We start from the raw sequence: 15,437 nt of genomic DNA, 5'->3' as shown, positions 1-15,437 counted from the left end.
AGCATCCAGGGAACAGGAGAATCGACGTTTCGGGCACAGGCCCTTCTTCAGGAATGAGGAAAGTTGGTCCAGCAGGCTAAGGTAAAAGATAGGGAGGAGGGACTTGGGGGCGGGGCGTCGGAAATGTGATAGGTGGAAAGAGGTCAAGGTGAGGGTGATAGGTCAGACTGGGGTGGGGGCGGAGAGGTCGGGAAGAAGATTGCAGGTTAGGAAGGCGGTGCTGAATTCGATGGATTTGACTGGGACAAGGTGGGGGGAGGGGAAATGAGCAAAATCACATTTCCCCAGTTTCCTCATTTCCCCTCCCCCCACCTTGTCTCAGTCAAATCCATCGAATTCAGCACCGCCTTCCTAACCTGCACTCTTCTTCCTGACCTCTCCGCCCCCACCCCAGTCTGACCTATCACCCTCACCTTGACCTCCTTCCACCTATCGCATTTCCAATGCCCCTCCCCCAAGTCCCTCCTCCCTACCTTTTATCTTAGCCTGCTGGACACACTTTCCTCATTCCTGAAGAAGGGCTCATGCCCAAAATGTCGATTCTCCTGCTCCTTGGATGCTGCCTGACCAGCTGCGCTTTTCCAGCAACACATTTTCAGCTCATTCTAATCTCTCCCATAAATGGACACATCCTCTCAGCATCTACCCTCAAGTTCCTTCAGGATTTTATCTGTTTCAATAGGATCAGTTCTCATTCTTTCAAGCTGCAATGACTACCTAGCTTGTCAAAACTTTCTTCAGTATCATGTCCCCCACTCTGTCCCAGGAATCAGCTGAGTGAACATTCTCTGAACTGCTTCTCATGCAATTGTGCCCTTTTTTAAATGACAGGTCAAAACTGTGCACAATTCCCTAGATGTATTCTCAACAATACTCTGTACAACTGGAACAAAACATGCCTACTTTTATATTACATTGACCTTGCAAGAAACAAAAATATTTAACTTGCCGTGATTCCTCTGCATTTCAATTTTTCTCCAACTTTACTTCTTGCCTATTCTTCCTGTCAAAGTGGCCATTTTCACATTTTCCTCTACTATACATCATCTGTCAATTTTCTTCTCCACTCATTCAACTTGTTGATTTGTCGTTGCAGACTCGTTATATCCTCTCTACAACTTGCCTATCATTGTGTCAAATTTAGCTACTATATCTGCGGTTCCTCGATCCTGATATACATTGTCAACAGCACTGATCCCAGTGGCTTTCCACGAGTAACATCTTGCCAATCCAAAATTGGTCCATTGATGCTAATTCTCTCTTTTTTGGTAGCTAACCAATTTTCAATCCATGCTTCTATGTTCCCCAATACACCAGGAGCATTTACATTTTGTAATAAACAATAGATCAAAATTATATTTATTCAAATAAGATCCCAGGACTGGTGTCAGATGGTTTCACTAAATATCAAGTCAATAACGTGGACATCAGGTCAGATGAATGGTAATTTCCTGAACACACATGTGCTTGTTTGACATATAGTTGTGTAAAGCTTCAGATGATTATTTATTCTTTTCTTGACTGCTGAATTGAAGTAATGGCATATAATCTGTTTGCTTTGGCAGTCTTGTGTAGAAAGAAAGATGAAATTAAAACAATGCGTGATGGAAGACACTCTGCAGATCAGCCAACATTAGTAAAGAGAGAAACAGAGTAGACAGCCGGAATCTTCTAATTGTTATCAGGTTGCTCCTTTTCCTTTGTGCTTCAGTCAAACGGTTTCCTCCGAAATGCAGAGCCACCCTGAAATCCAGCTATTTCCTCTCTGTGCAGGATTTTAGGGGAGGTTTGGCCACACCACTTTTTTTTACAGCACTTGGTGCAGTGTTCTATTAGATGGTGAAATGTCACAAAGTCAATGTGAATTGTACTTTATTCAATTGCTTCATGGTAAGTAATAAAGATGAACTACCTCTGACCAGCATAACTTTATTTATTGTTAATGGCACTCACCACATACTGGAGAAGGAGGTGAGCACTGTCTGTGGCACTCAGTGGTGGGGGAGATATGGACAATGATGGGATGCTGGAATACCTTAATGCTCCAGTTGACCTACTTAGTTACACTCCTGAGCAGGCTTTGCACCAGCTGGGAAAAGGGCTTTTGCCCGAAACATTGATTTTCCTGCTCCTCGGATGCTGCCTGACCTGCTGTGCTTTTTCAGCACCACTCTAATCTAAACTCTGGTTTCCAGCATCTGCAGTCCTCACTTTTACCTAGTTGATTTTAACCCGACTGCGAATCGTCTTGCAAGGATGCCTACCTTGAAGAAGTTCTCCTCCTCTCTCCACAAGAATCTCAGGGAGTCTCTCTCTCACTGCAACCACCAGGTCATCTCCTCTGCTCTGAAGCTCTTCGATCATGTACATCAATGTGGACTTCATCAGTTTCCTCATTTCCCCTCCCCCCACCTTATCCCAGTTCCAACCTTCCAGCTCAGCACTGTCCTCATGACCTGTCCTACCTGCCAATCTCCCTTCCCACCTATCTGCTCCACCCTCCCCTCTGACCTATCACCTCATCCCCACCTCCATTCACCTATTGTACTCTTTGCTACCTTCTCCCCAGCCCGGCCCCCCACCCCCCACTTATCTCTCCACCCTGGAGGCTTCCTGCCTCCATTTCTGATGAAGGGCTTTTGCCCTAAACGTCGATTTTCCTGCTCCTCGGATGTTCCCTGACCTGCTGTGCTTTTTCAGCACCACTCTAATCTAAAACCTGCTAGGAAAAGCTCTGAGTAAATCTATAAAAACCAGGATTGGGCAAAAAGCCAAAGTCTACATGATTTTGCACATCTAATCACACTGTCATGGGAATTACAGTGCAGGTTGAAGCCAGTAATCTTCAGTTTGAACTTTCTAGGTAGGTAATAAAGAAATGTTTATGTGGGGACTTTCTAAGGTTCCAAAGCACATCAGCGATGTCATCTGTGTCATATTGAGCTGTGGGTACTAATCAGTGGAGGCTCATGGCTGGAATAGTTCAGTGCTACCAAGCCTTTCTGAACTGAGTTTAAGGTTTGTCTGATTGTTAACTGTAGAGGATAAACTTTTAGGGAGTCTTAACTGGAAGAGGCATTGGCCTTAAATTGCATGACATGATTTATTGGAAATCGCAATAGGTACAAATAACATTGACTATGAGACAAACTTACAACTATCATAGCTGTATGTTTGCCAAGCTGGGAAGTTGATTTGCAGACATCTCATCCCCGTCCGGGTGACATCTCCAGGAGCTCCGAAGATGTCGTCTTGACAGGGGGCAAAAGGTCTGCAAATCAACTTCCCAGCTCAGCGACCATACCCACAACCACGACAATCGGCATCCAAGCTACAAATCTTTACGCAAACCTTGAAACTTACAACCTTCAGGATCCTGCTTCCATTAGGACTCTGTGCAAGCCCAATTGCATCTCCACCCAAGGTTTTGTTTGGGTGAAGCTAATGCAGCTACAACACTAATTCCTTCAGAAGCATTACCTTTCATATCAGCTCCCCTCAAGCCTGTTTCCCCAAAGCAACCATTCATCCGTATGACCACCTTTATAACTATCACCACCTGCCTCCCCACATGCCATTAACTTCAGAAATGTGGCTGATCTGCATTTTTACAGATCACATTCAGACACATTTCCTTTTGACCTGGAAGTTTGGGCAGTCTTTATTGACCTTGATTCCGAGCTGCTGTCAGTCATTTCATTGCTGAAGGAGATTTTCCCTCTTCAATGTCCTTTATGGAGGCTGTTGCTCTTGCTGAGTTTAATAGGTGGATGATTTCATACAGTCATAGACTCATACAGTATAGAAACAGACCCTTTGGTCCAACTCATCCATGCCAACCATAATCCTAAATTAAGCTAGATCCACCTACCTGCGCTTGGCCCATATCCCTCCAAACATTTCTTATTTATGTACTTATCTAAATGTCTTGTAACTGTACCTACATCCATCGCTTCTTCTGAAAGCTCATTCCACACACAAACCATGCTCTGTGTAAAAAAAATTGCCTCATGTATTTTTAAAATCTTTCTCCTCTCACTTTCAAAATATGCACCCTGATCTTGAAATCCCACACCCTAGGGTTAAAAACGCCTGCCATTCACCTTATCTCTGCCCTTTATGATTTTATAAATGTCTATAACATCACCCCTCAACCTCCTACACTCCAGTGAGACGTCCCAGCCTATCCAGCCTCTCCTTATAACTCAAATCTTCCATTACCAGCAATATCCTGGTATTTCTCTTCTGAACCCTCTCCAGCTTATTAATATCCTTCTTATAACAGGGGGACCAGAGCTGTGAACAGTCCAGAAGAGGCCTCACCAATGTCCTCTATAACCTTAACAAATGTCCCAACTCCTACACTCAAAGATTTCTTTATCTAGAGGACTCTTAATACCCAAACTTACTTCATAGGTGAACTCTTCCCTGCTGACTCAGGCAGTTTGCCATAGGTGGGCCCCTTTAATCTCATGAAAGTCCATTATCGTGGAAGACAGCTGATCTGTTAAAAGAAGTAATTCCTTCCTTGTAGTGGACTGGATTTCAGGACCAGGCAATTGTTTATTTATTTAGAGAGATATTCACTTTTTTGAAGTTTCCTGGATGTTCAGAAAAGGCAATTTCTTCTTTTTGACCTGAATCCATGGACATTGGTCTAGTTTCCATGGAATCATATGCAGCTCATCCCCATTTTGTTCCAAGAAATCTTTACTATCAATCTGCTTATGCAACAGAGTTGAAGAATGTAAACTTGCAAATTCAGTTTGTTAATCAGGTTAGACATCTTCATTCTGTGGTTGTACTTCTCATCCTCAGTCACATTACTGGAGGATAGCTGCTTATTCAGCATTATACTTGTTCAGTTTGATGGACAATTCTGCTTTGAATGACAATGGAATGAAATGCTCTTCATTAATGCCAAGATTTCTACTAGTCTTGTATAATCTGCAGCTTTCTGTTGAAAGGAATAAAATGTTTTATTCTGCCAACATATGTAATTTCACCAGATTGTTTTTATCCGTTTGGGTTCCTCCTTAAGCCTATGAAGTCCATGAAATCTTCTATCTGCTGTTCCTTCACTGGTGGGTCACCAATGGATTTTCTTAACCAATTATTCTTTAGAAACTGGTTGAACGCCATCTGAGGCCAAGATGGCTGCAAGGTAAGGATTGTGAACCGCAGACATATTCTCAACTCTCAGACATTTTTGAGCTGCAGTGTTATTTGTTGTATACCTTTAATTCTGGAAGCTGTTCCATCGGGACTTTTTATCTTTGTAGACTGTAACATTTGTTTCTTTTGCTTCGGCTTTTGATTGATATGCACATTGACACAAACAAGCTCTGTGAAAACCTGAGTCAGTTAAATCACTGATTTTTTTTAAAGCATTCATTTCCTCCAGGAATGCCTTGCCATATAGACTATGATGTTTCAAAAAAAAGGTATAATGTCTAATATGAGTGCCATTTCTAAATGGGCTGGTTCAACCACATTAACCTCCTCGTAAGATTATGTATTTTTCCTGACTTTTTTTGCTTTGTAATTGTGTCCTACCTCTACTTGTCTTCTGAAAGTGACATATAGTCTTACAAATTCTGTTGTCATGACTGGGCATTACTCACACCTGGGAGACATTGATGTCCCATAGCTCTGACACTGCCTTTTGGCATCACCTATTTGGCTATTGTTTGTGTTGGCTTATCAACATGCTTCTTTACAGTGTCCATCCTTAAAACGTGAGTAGGTTTCTGTTGCTTTCCTGTTGTTCTTCTCCTCTCAGGTTCTTTCTGATTTTATTTTATTTATTTATTGTCACATGTATCTCATTACAAAATACTGTGAAAAGTGTTGTATAGTGTCTCCAGTGTGATCTTAAAAGACAGAAAAATAAACCAAAACACAGAATAAAAAGGCAGAAAAATGAAGAAACAATGTCTGTGTGTGCTTCTAGCTCTTGCTTCCAGCACAATTTAAAAACCTTCTCTGAAGTTAAAACTTCCTTGGACTGTAAGATATGTGACAAAGATTCATCCATACTTCCAACAATTCTGTCTCTCAGGAACTTGGAGTTCAAGGTTTCATGGTCACATTTTCTACGAATCTGCATTTCATTCATGGAGTTGACTATATATTCCTTTGGAAGCTGAACTCTTCTGTTAAACCTTGCCCTTTCAAGGACTTTGTTGATTCACAGATTGAAGTTTTCATGGAAGGCTGTTTAAACTTTATTCTAAGTATTTATCTTCTTTGATTTTTGATGATTTATAACATCATCCGCCAATGATACACTGAATACAATAATGTAATAAATTGTTCACCTTCAGATTTAACATTTAATTTTAAAGCAATTCTGTATCTTTAGAACTGTTTTTCTCCAAGACGTCCAAACCTGTGTTACATTTGGTTGATTGCTGACAATGAACTTTTAAAGTATTGCTTTTCATTCCATTTCTTTTCATTGTAATTATTTATTTTTATTGTTATATTCTTATTACTATTTTAAACCTGTAACCTCTTATTCAATCCCTACAGTGTGGAAGCAGGCCATTCAGCTCATCCACTCCACACCAACCCTCCAAACAGCATCCCACCCAATTCCTGCGTTTCCTATGGCTAAGCCACATAGCCAGCACATCCCTGAACACGATGTGCAATTTAGCATGACCATACCCTCTAACCTGCACATCTTTGGACTGTGGCAGGAAACCCACACAGACATGGGGGAGAATGTGCCAACTCCATACAGACAATCACCCAAAGCTAGAATCAAACCTGGGTCTCTGATGTTCTGAGGCAGCAGTGCTAACCACTGAGCCACAGTTCCAACCCTCAAAACTGCTTGTAATCTGCTGTGCTGAAGCTTGTATACTTGCATTAATTCAATATTATTCTAAATTCTGTTGCCCTAAAGTTTATGTAATGTTTTAACTTCTGTACTCAGACATTTAAACATAGCATTAATGTATGATATTCGTCCAATATATTATTACATTCTATTTACTAGCTGTACTGTATTTTATTCTTCTTTCAAGTTTTATTTTGTATTAAATGGCAGTAATTTATTTCGATATTTTGGGGAGATTTTCCTGCCTTTTCATCAAAACCATGGTTCTCGTCTTATAAACGCTTTCCTGCCTTTTGCAGCCAAGATTGGGGTTTTCCCACTTCTTCTTGGGTAAAACAAATGTTTTCCTAAATTTCAAGGATGAAAGCCCTTGTACGTTCCTTTACACTTTAAAAAAAATCTTTTCCTGCAGCCATCTTCCCACCAAAATGAACATTTAAATCCCCAGTGTTCAGATTGTCTAAAAGTACTAAAAATATTTCAAACTTGTTGTGACTATGTGAAATCTTTCTCTCTTTAATTAAAGTCTGCGTCCTTTGCAATGCTGCACTCATTGTATACATTATGTTTCTGGCTCTTGATCTGTCCCTTGCATTTGTCATCCTTTAGGAGAAAGTGAGGACTGCAGATGCTGGAGGTCAGAGTTGAGAGTGTGGCGCTGGAAAAGTACAGCAGGTCAGGCAGCATCCGAGGAGCAGGAGAATCGACGTTTCAAGCATTGCTGATGAAAGGTTTATGCCCGAATTGCCGATTCTCCTACTCCTTGAATGCTGCCTGACCTGCTGTGTTTTTCCAGCACCACTCTTTCGGCAGTTGCATTCCTTTGCAATTACTCATACTGATGGTAACATTTGTTTTGGGAGGTGAGGATTCTCTTTATTCCTTTTCTTCTCTGTCTACATTTTGCACCATTTTCAAAATATTTCTCCATTTTGTCCTCAATGATCCCTAATTTTACTTCTGACGCATTCAAAAAATAATTAATGATCTGGATGAAAGGACTGGGGGTATTCTGGCAAAGTTTGCTGATGTTAGCTGGACAGGCAGGTAATTCTGAGGAGGTGGGAAGCTGCAGACAGATTTAGACAGTTTAGGAGAGTGGTCCAGGAAATGGCTGATGAAATTCAACGTGAGCAAATGTGAGGTCTTGCACTTTGGAAAAAAGAATACAGGCATGGACTATTTTCTAAATGGTGAGAAAATTCATAAAGCCAAAGTACAAAGGGATCTGGGAGTGCTAGTCCAGGATTCTCTAAAGGTTGACTTGCAGGTTGAGTCTGTGGTTAAAAAAACAAATGTAATGTTGTCATTTATATTAAGAGTCTTGGAATATAAAAACAGCAATGTGCTGCTGAGACTTTATGAAGCTCGAGTTAGGCCCTATTTAGAATACTGTGTCCAGTTTTGGGCCCCACACCTCAGGAAGGACATATTAGCACTGGAGCATGTCCAGGGGATGATCCCTGGAATGGTAGGCCTAACATACGATGAACAGCTGAGGATCCTGGGATTGTATTCGTTAGAGTTTAGAAGGTTGAGGGGAAATCTAATAGAAATGTACAAGATAAATGTACAAGGGTGGACGCTGGGAATTTGTTTCTGTTCAGCGGGGAGACTAGGACCCGTGGGCACAGCCTTAGAATTAGAAGGGGTCAATTTAGAACGGAAATGAGGCCAGAGAGTGGTGGGCCTGTGGAATTCATTGCCATGGAGCACAGTGGAGGCCGGGACATTAAAGGTCTTCAAGGCAGAGATTGATAAATTCTTGATCTCGTGAGGAAATAAGGAATTAAGGAGAGAGTACAGGTAAGTGGAGTGGAAATGCCTATCAGCCATGATTGAATGACGGAGTGGACTCAATGGGCCGAATGGCCTTACTTCCACTCCTATGTCTTATGGTCTTATGGTCTAAATTGAATCAAATCCCCACAGTACAGAAGAGAGTCTATTCAGCCCATTGAGTTTCAAAGAACATCCTATTCTATCCTATCCTATCCTATCCCCTTAACCCTGCATTTCCCATGGCTAATTCACTGCCTTCTTGAACTGTCCTACCTGTCCATCTTCCTTTCGACCTATCCAGTCCACCCTCCCCTCCAACCCGTCACTGCCATCCCCCCATCTGCATTCACCTATCGCCTTCCCAGCGACTTCCCCCAACCCTTATCCCCACCCTCCTAGTTATCTCTCAGTCCCACCCCCTACCCCACATTCCTGATGAAGGGCTTATGCCTGAAACGTTGATTCTCTTGCTCCTTGGATGTTGCTTGATCTGCTGTGCTTTTTCAGTGCCATACTTTTCTACTCTGATCTCCAGCATTTGCAGTCCTCACTTTCACCTAATCCACCTAGCCAGTACATCTCTGGACACAATAGATGATTTAGCATGGCCAATCCACCTAACCTTCACATCTTTGGATTATAGAAGGAAACCAGAGCAGCAGGAAGAAACCAACACAGACATGGGAAGAATCTGCAAACCACATACAGATAGTCGCCTGAGGCGGGAATTGAACCCGCAACCTGGCATTGTGAGATAGCAGTGCTAACCACTGAGCCACCATGCTGCCTCCCCCCTCCCCCCCCTTCAATTGCTGTCTGCGGAACATTTTTTTCTAAGCTCTCTGCACTTTTTCCCCATTATGGGTTTTACTCTTTTCCTCATCCACACTGTTTCCCCCTGCACCTCTTACCATCTCTGAGGAAGAGGTTTTCTTCTGAACTATTAATTTCACCTTATTGCTGCTTCCACCACTGCTGCTGATTGTCATCGAGTCATAGGGTGCTACAGCATGGAGACAGGCCCTTTGGCCCAAACTGGTCCATGCTGACCAAAATGTCCATCCACGCTAACCCAATTTCCCTGCACTTGGCCTATATCTTTCCAAATCTTACCTACCCATCAATTGCCTTTTAGATGTTGTTAATGTAGTCGCCACAACCACTTGTGCTGGCAGCTCATTCCATGTGCGTAAAAAAAAATCCAATGTGTTTAAAAATGTTGCCCCTCAGGTTCCCTTTTATTCTTTCCCCTCTAACCTTAAACTGATGCTCTCTTGCCCTTCATTCCCCAACCTTAGGAAAAATACTGAATTCATTCACCCTATCCATGCCTCTCAGGATCTTATACACCTCTATAAGGTTCCCCCCTCAGTCTCCCACACTCTAAAGAGAAAAGTCCTAGCTTGTCCAATCTCTCCCTAGATCACAGACTGTTAAGTCCTGGCAACATCCTTGTAAATTTCTTCTGCACTCTTCCCAGTTTAATAACATCTTTCCTATAGCAATGAGACCAAAACTGAACACAATACTCCAAGGGCAGCCTCACCGATGTCCTGTACAATTGCAACATTACTTTCCAACTTCTATACTCAATGCCTTGACTGGTGAAAGTCAGTGTGCCAAAAGCCTTCTTCACTGCCAAGTCTACCTGTGACTACTTTCAGAGAACTGTACACCTGAACCCCAAGGTCCCACTGTTCCATTGCACTCCTTAAGGCCCTACCATTCACCATGAAACTCCTGCCTTGATTTGACTTTACAAAATGCAAGACCTCACACTTATTTACACTAAACTATGTTAAATTTCAGCTGCTGATTGACTGTATCTGTCTTCTTAAATTTGTAATGTTCTTAAACTGGTTATCTGACTTATTTTCAAAATTCTTTTCCATTTGAGTTGATTGGATTCCCTCCATCATTGTTTGCCCACTGCTAATCAGCACGTCTTATTGGACTCTCAGTACAGATCAGTGGCTTGAAGTTGAATTAGGCCGTTACCACCAATGCTCTTTTCTGACCTGAGTCTATGGGGCTGTCTAAGTATCAGTAGTCGGGGATAAACCACTTGGAATCTTAACAAGAAGAGGCATTCATTACCCATAACAGTTTATTGCATGATAACAACAGGTACAATTAACATTAACCAGCTCGGTATAATTACAACCACCAGGAGCCAGATATTTCACATCGGTCTCCATCAAGTTCTCATGCATGACTAACTATTTCTCCATCCAAAGTTTACGTGGTTTAAAAGGGTTGAGTGGAGCTCATGCAACTTAAACATCAATCGTTTCAGGCTCCTCAGCTTATATAACAATGATGTGGATGAGCCGGTGTTGACTGGGGTGGACAAAATTAAAAATTACACAACACCAGGTTATAGTCCAACAGGTTTATTTGGACGCACTAGCTTCCAGAGCACTGCTCCTTCATCAAGTAGCTGTGAAGGAGCGGCATTCCGAAAGCTAGTCCTTCTAAATAAACCTGTTGGACTATAACCTGGTGTTGTGTGATTTTCAATTTGTAAACCAAGATGAACCAGAAGCCTTTTTCTGTATCAAAAGATTTGGGCTGATATTTCAGACCACATTAACACTGTTTTGCTGTTAAGTGATAGTCCAATAGAGTCAGTACATTTGTAAGAATGTGGAACTTCCAGTTAATGGCTGAACAATTGATATAAATCTTTCCATTGACTTTGGAGACCAGCAGTCCATTCACAGTCAGCACACAATCTTTTTTCATAATCTCTAGCGTAAACATCTTGTACTTTTATCCTTGTAAAATAATCTGTGACACCTTTAAACACTGACAATCAAACCACCCAGGCTCATGTTAAAACATGTGACTGAGCCTTCTCATGAGCTGGCCAACATGGAGTGGTTCCCCCCCAACACCGTGGGTGTTTGTATGGACAGAGAGAAATGGCTCAGACAAGAAGAAGTCAAGTTGATGCCTGATATCACTGGAGCTTGGAGGAAGTAATCTGTCCCACCCAATACACACTACAAATATATAGTCAGGCCTGTGAAGGCATTTGCCATTTTTGGCCAGTAGAATTGTGTCCATGTATGTAATTCATGGGCTATCAGTGAATTGTCATGACAAGTGAATGGGTGCAATACATGTGCTCAGCCATGACCCCAGACAAATAACTTAAGCATTTAAGAGCAAAATGTGCCATGAGGAAATTGAATTTTTGTCCACTTTCCAATTAATTCTTCCACTCACCCTTCGAAAAGCTCTGGATGGGCCTGGAATCATGTCCTGCCCGAATCCAGTGGAAAAAGCAGTGTGGCCAGTTTTTGGGATTTCTGGGTGGCAGGAAAGCAGAATGGTAAGTTCTCCTGTGGCCTGAAGAAGCCAAAGCCTGGCCTTGTCTGTCTCCAATTCTTTCTCTGATAGGCTTGGTCTGATGGGAAAGCAACCATCCAGGCTTTGCTGCATAGGCTTGAAGAGGCACTGGGGTCATTAGGTCTGCATTTCCCTTAAGCCTTTTGTCATGGGCCCTGTTCATCTACTGAAAGTTGCAGCCCCACAACACAACTGCTGGGTTTAGACAGTTGCCAACTCAGTTTAGATTAATACCTAGAGATTTTGTCCTGTGCAATCCCACCTCTAAACACCTAGCCATATTACCCAGAATTCCTCATAAACAGTCTTTTTTTCCAGCTCTGTAATGTTAAATGTGGCATGCTACCAGGGATTTGAGGCCATTTAGAAGCTGGTAGGATGACCTTGTGTTGGTTCCTAATGTGTTTCAATCTCTTCCCTCTTATCCTGGTGACAGTTTCTGCCCAGTGACAACAAATGTTTCCACAATCCCACAATCTCTTCTCACTGATAGGATGTAGATGGCATAAGGAAATGTCTCTTGCTTTCTCCCCTCCCTTCACCAAAACCCTTACCCTCATTCCTTTCTGCTTTTGACTACCCAAGAACTGCAACCCCACCAGGCACTGCTGCAGAGCAAAGAGGTGGAAGAAGAAGAGACTAAATGATAACAAAACACAATCACTAACTCTCACACTCGCACCCATCATTTCAGATACTTGCACACTTCACAGAGCAGCTCGGTGGCTAGATCTGCAAGTGGTGAGGCATAGGATGCAAGTGGCCCACAAACAAGCGTTTGGTGCATTGGTCAAAAAGCTTGAAGTGACTGTTAAGGAGAGTGGATCCAACATGACACAGGGCAAAATGACAGAGTTTGGAATGCATCTTTTCCGATGTGTGATAATGGTGGCCAAGTCCATAAGAACAACTTCCAGATCTATCCAGATACAGTGGCTGATATCAATGCCTTATCTTCTAATATGGTGCAAGAGTTAGCAGGTACTTGCTCAGTAACCTTCCACGGGCCTATCATGGTCACTCACCTCAATGCCGATGACCAGCTCAGAATAAAGGCATCACAACCATTGCTGGGGCAACAGAGGTTTGACAATTGTGGTACGTTGATTATAGTCACGTGGCAGGGAGTGAAACCTTTGGAGTTCTGGTATATGTCAGCTTTTAGTCACAACAGTGGCAATATGATGTGGACACACCCAGCCTGAGCAGTAAAGACCTTGTGCTTTCTCTGCCTACTGCTCTCACTGGAAAGAGAGAATGCACCATCTTCCCTTCTCTTTGCATTCGGTCCATCAGTCACCACACTTGGACAATAGCAGCTGTGAATTGTGAGGTGATAGGAGTGTCTTCTGCTGCTGCCCAGAAAGAACCTGATGTGAAGAAAGCTGCGGTCACTTTCCAGCCACTTGCAAAGCTAGCTGTGAGGCTGCAGCTCTGTCTTCAAGAGGAGGCACCCCTTAGTGAGATCGAGCTTTCTCACAGACTTTTCCGGGCTTAGCTTGATTTGCTGTGGCTGAATGAGATGTCCTACTCAGAGTCCTTCATCTTTGTGTACTTTGCCCTTCTCTGTGTTGCCTCTGGTCATCCTCCCTGTCATAGAATCCCCACAGTGCAGATAGAGGCTAGTTGGACCATCAAGTCTGCACCAACCCTTCCACTTAGACCGCTACCCTATCCTCAAGACCCTACATTTCCCATGGCTAATCCACCTAATCTACACATCTTTGGGCTGTGGAAGGAAACCCATGCAGGCACAGGGAGAATATGCAAACTTCACACAGTCTTCCAAGTCTGGACTCAAACCCAGGTCCTTGGCACTGTGAGGCAACAGTGCTAACCACTGAGCCACGTGCCATCCTGCACCAGCATGCTGCAGACAAAGTGGTTTAAAAAATACAGCACCAATTACCAGGGAGCAAGTGTCCCGAGCAGAACTCTTGAAGTGAGAACTTAAGCATCATACCACTCCCTGTGGGCTTAACGACTTTAAGTGGCAGAGTACAAACCGCCAAATATGTCAACTAACTCAACAGCAACAACTTACATTTATATAGCACATTAAACTTTATGAAACATCCAAAGGCTCTCACAAGAGCGATCATATGACAAAAGTGTGCCCCCTCTCCAAAGCCCCAGAAGGCAATATGATAAAACCTTGTTCAAAGGTGCCAGTCTCGAGAAAGGAAGGGGAAGGGCCTTCGGGCCAGACCTCTAGAGCTCAAACCTGAAGATATGATCACTGGTGGTGGAGGGAACAGTCAAAGCTAACCAACATAATGATCTGTGCATGCCTGGCACCTGCTGTAATAACCCATCCAAAATGGCATTCGTATCAGCCCACACCAAGAGTGCACAGGACTGATGCCAACATTATTTTGGACTCAGAGCGACACCAAAAGTGCAGACACTGCACAAGTTAAATTCCCAGACTGAGAGCTGTTGCTGATTTACTATCTAGCTTTGGCCATGATAAATATTCCAATCATTATTTTATCTTGAAACATGGCATCTTGTGCTGCTAAATGTGCAGCAAGTGCCCAGTACTTTTAATCAGTAGTTTACCCTACTGCAGCAATGCATGCACAAAGACATTCATCAATTCTAATGAATTTATTTTGTTATAAATAACAATGGAAACCTGCAAAATACTGCACAATGCCACGTCAGGAAGTTGTACTCTCAAGCATTTGTGGCTTGAGTGGTTTTGCAACAATCGCATTCACACCACTTGTTAATAATAAATTCAAAAATTCCCAATGTGCAATTGGAACCTTATTTTATTTATTTGAATATAATTCCCTTCTGTCAATTATGTAATAGGTAACATACCCATTGATTTAAGCCTTTTAAGCCACAAGTGAGGACTCTCTCTCCCGTACCTTAGATTTAATAAAATTGTCAACACACTTACAACAAATGGGAGGTTGTATCTTAATTACGTGACAGCTGAAATGGCCCTGCCAATGTCGAGCCTTGTTCTAAACATGTGGCAGGCACAGAATGGGAATAAAGATGTTCCCGTTCTCCGTCCATGTAAGGGTTAATGCTCATAGCACAGCCTCACCTTTTCTGCTCTTCAGAAAGTCCAAAACAGGTCGATAATCTTGTTATGCTGAGTGCAATGCAAATCCTCCGCCTTTTCTGCATTACTTTACGTGGGCCATTTATTCACGTAAGCAAAATGACTCCATAACAGTATTGAAAACTGTCTTCCCAACTTCAGATAAGAGGTGTGGAGGTCCAGACCGTGCAAGAAAGATAACATAATCAGAGTACGAGGGAAATCTTACACACCCTGATCGACTCCCTTCCTCAGTCAGTTCTCTTTCACTTTCTGCATGATTGTTAGTTGGTGGATTTTGTTTTGTCCCAAAAGCTTCAATTTCGGAACTGATCTACAAAACATTTTGTTTTTTTTAAAAAGTACTCATTAGTGGGATATGGGCATTGGTGA

At 42.5% G+C, this 15,437-nt stretch overlaps 1 long non-coding RNA gene across 2 annotated transcripts in view; it reads right to left on the bottom strand.

Moving 5' to 3' along the window:
- Positions 1-15,208, bottom strand: part of LOC122551997 — an 86,066-nt gene extending 70,858 nt beyond the window's left edge. For both annotated transcript variants that reach the window (XR_006312247.1, XR_006312248.1), the window contains exon 1: positions 15,048-15,208. This is a non-coding gene — a long non-coding RNA (uncharacterized LOC122551997). The remainder of the gene's footprint in view (positions 1-15,047) is intronic.
- Positions 15,209-15,437: the final 229 nt, after the last annotated feature.

Source organism: Chiloscyllium plagiosum, chromosome 7, assembly GCF_004010195.1.
Source record: "Chiloscyllium plagiosum isolate BGI_BamShark_2017 chromosome 7, ASM401019v2, whole genome shotgun sequence".
NCBI classification, from domain to species: domain Eukaryota; kingdom Metazoa; phylum Chordata; class Chondrichthyes; order Orectolobiformes; family Hemiscylliidae; genus Chiloscyllium; species Chiloscyllium plagiosum.
Note: the sequence above shows the minus strand (reverse complement) of the source record. Positions and strands in the feature narration are given on the sequence as shown.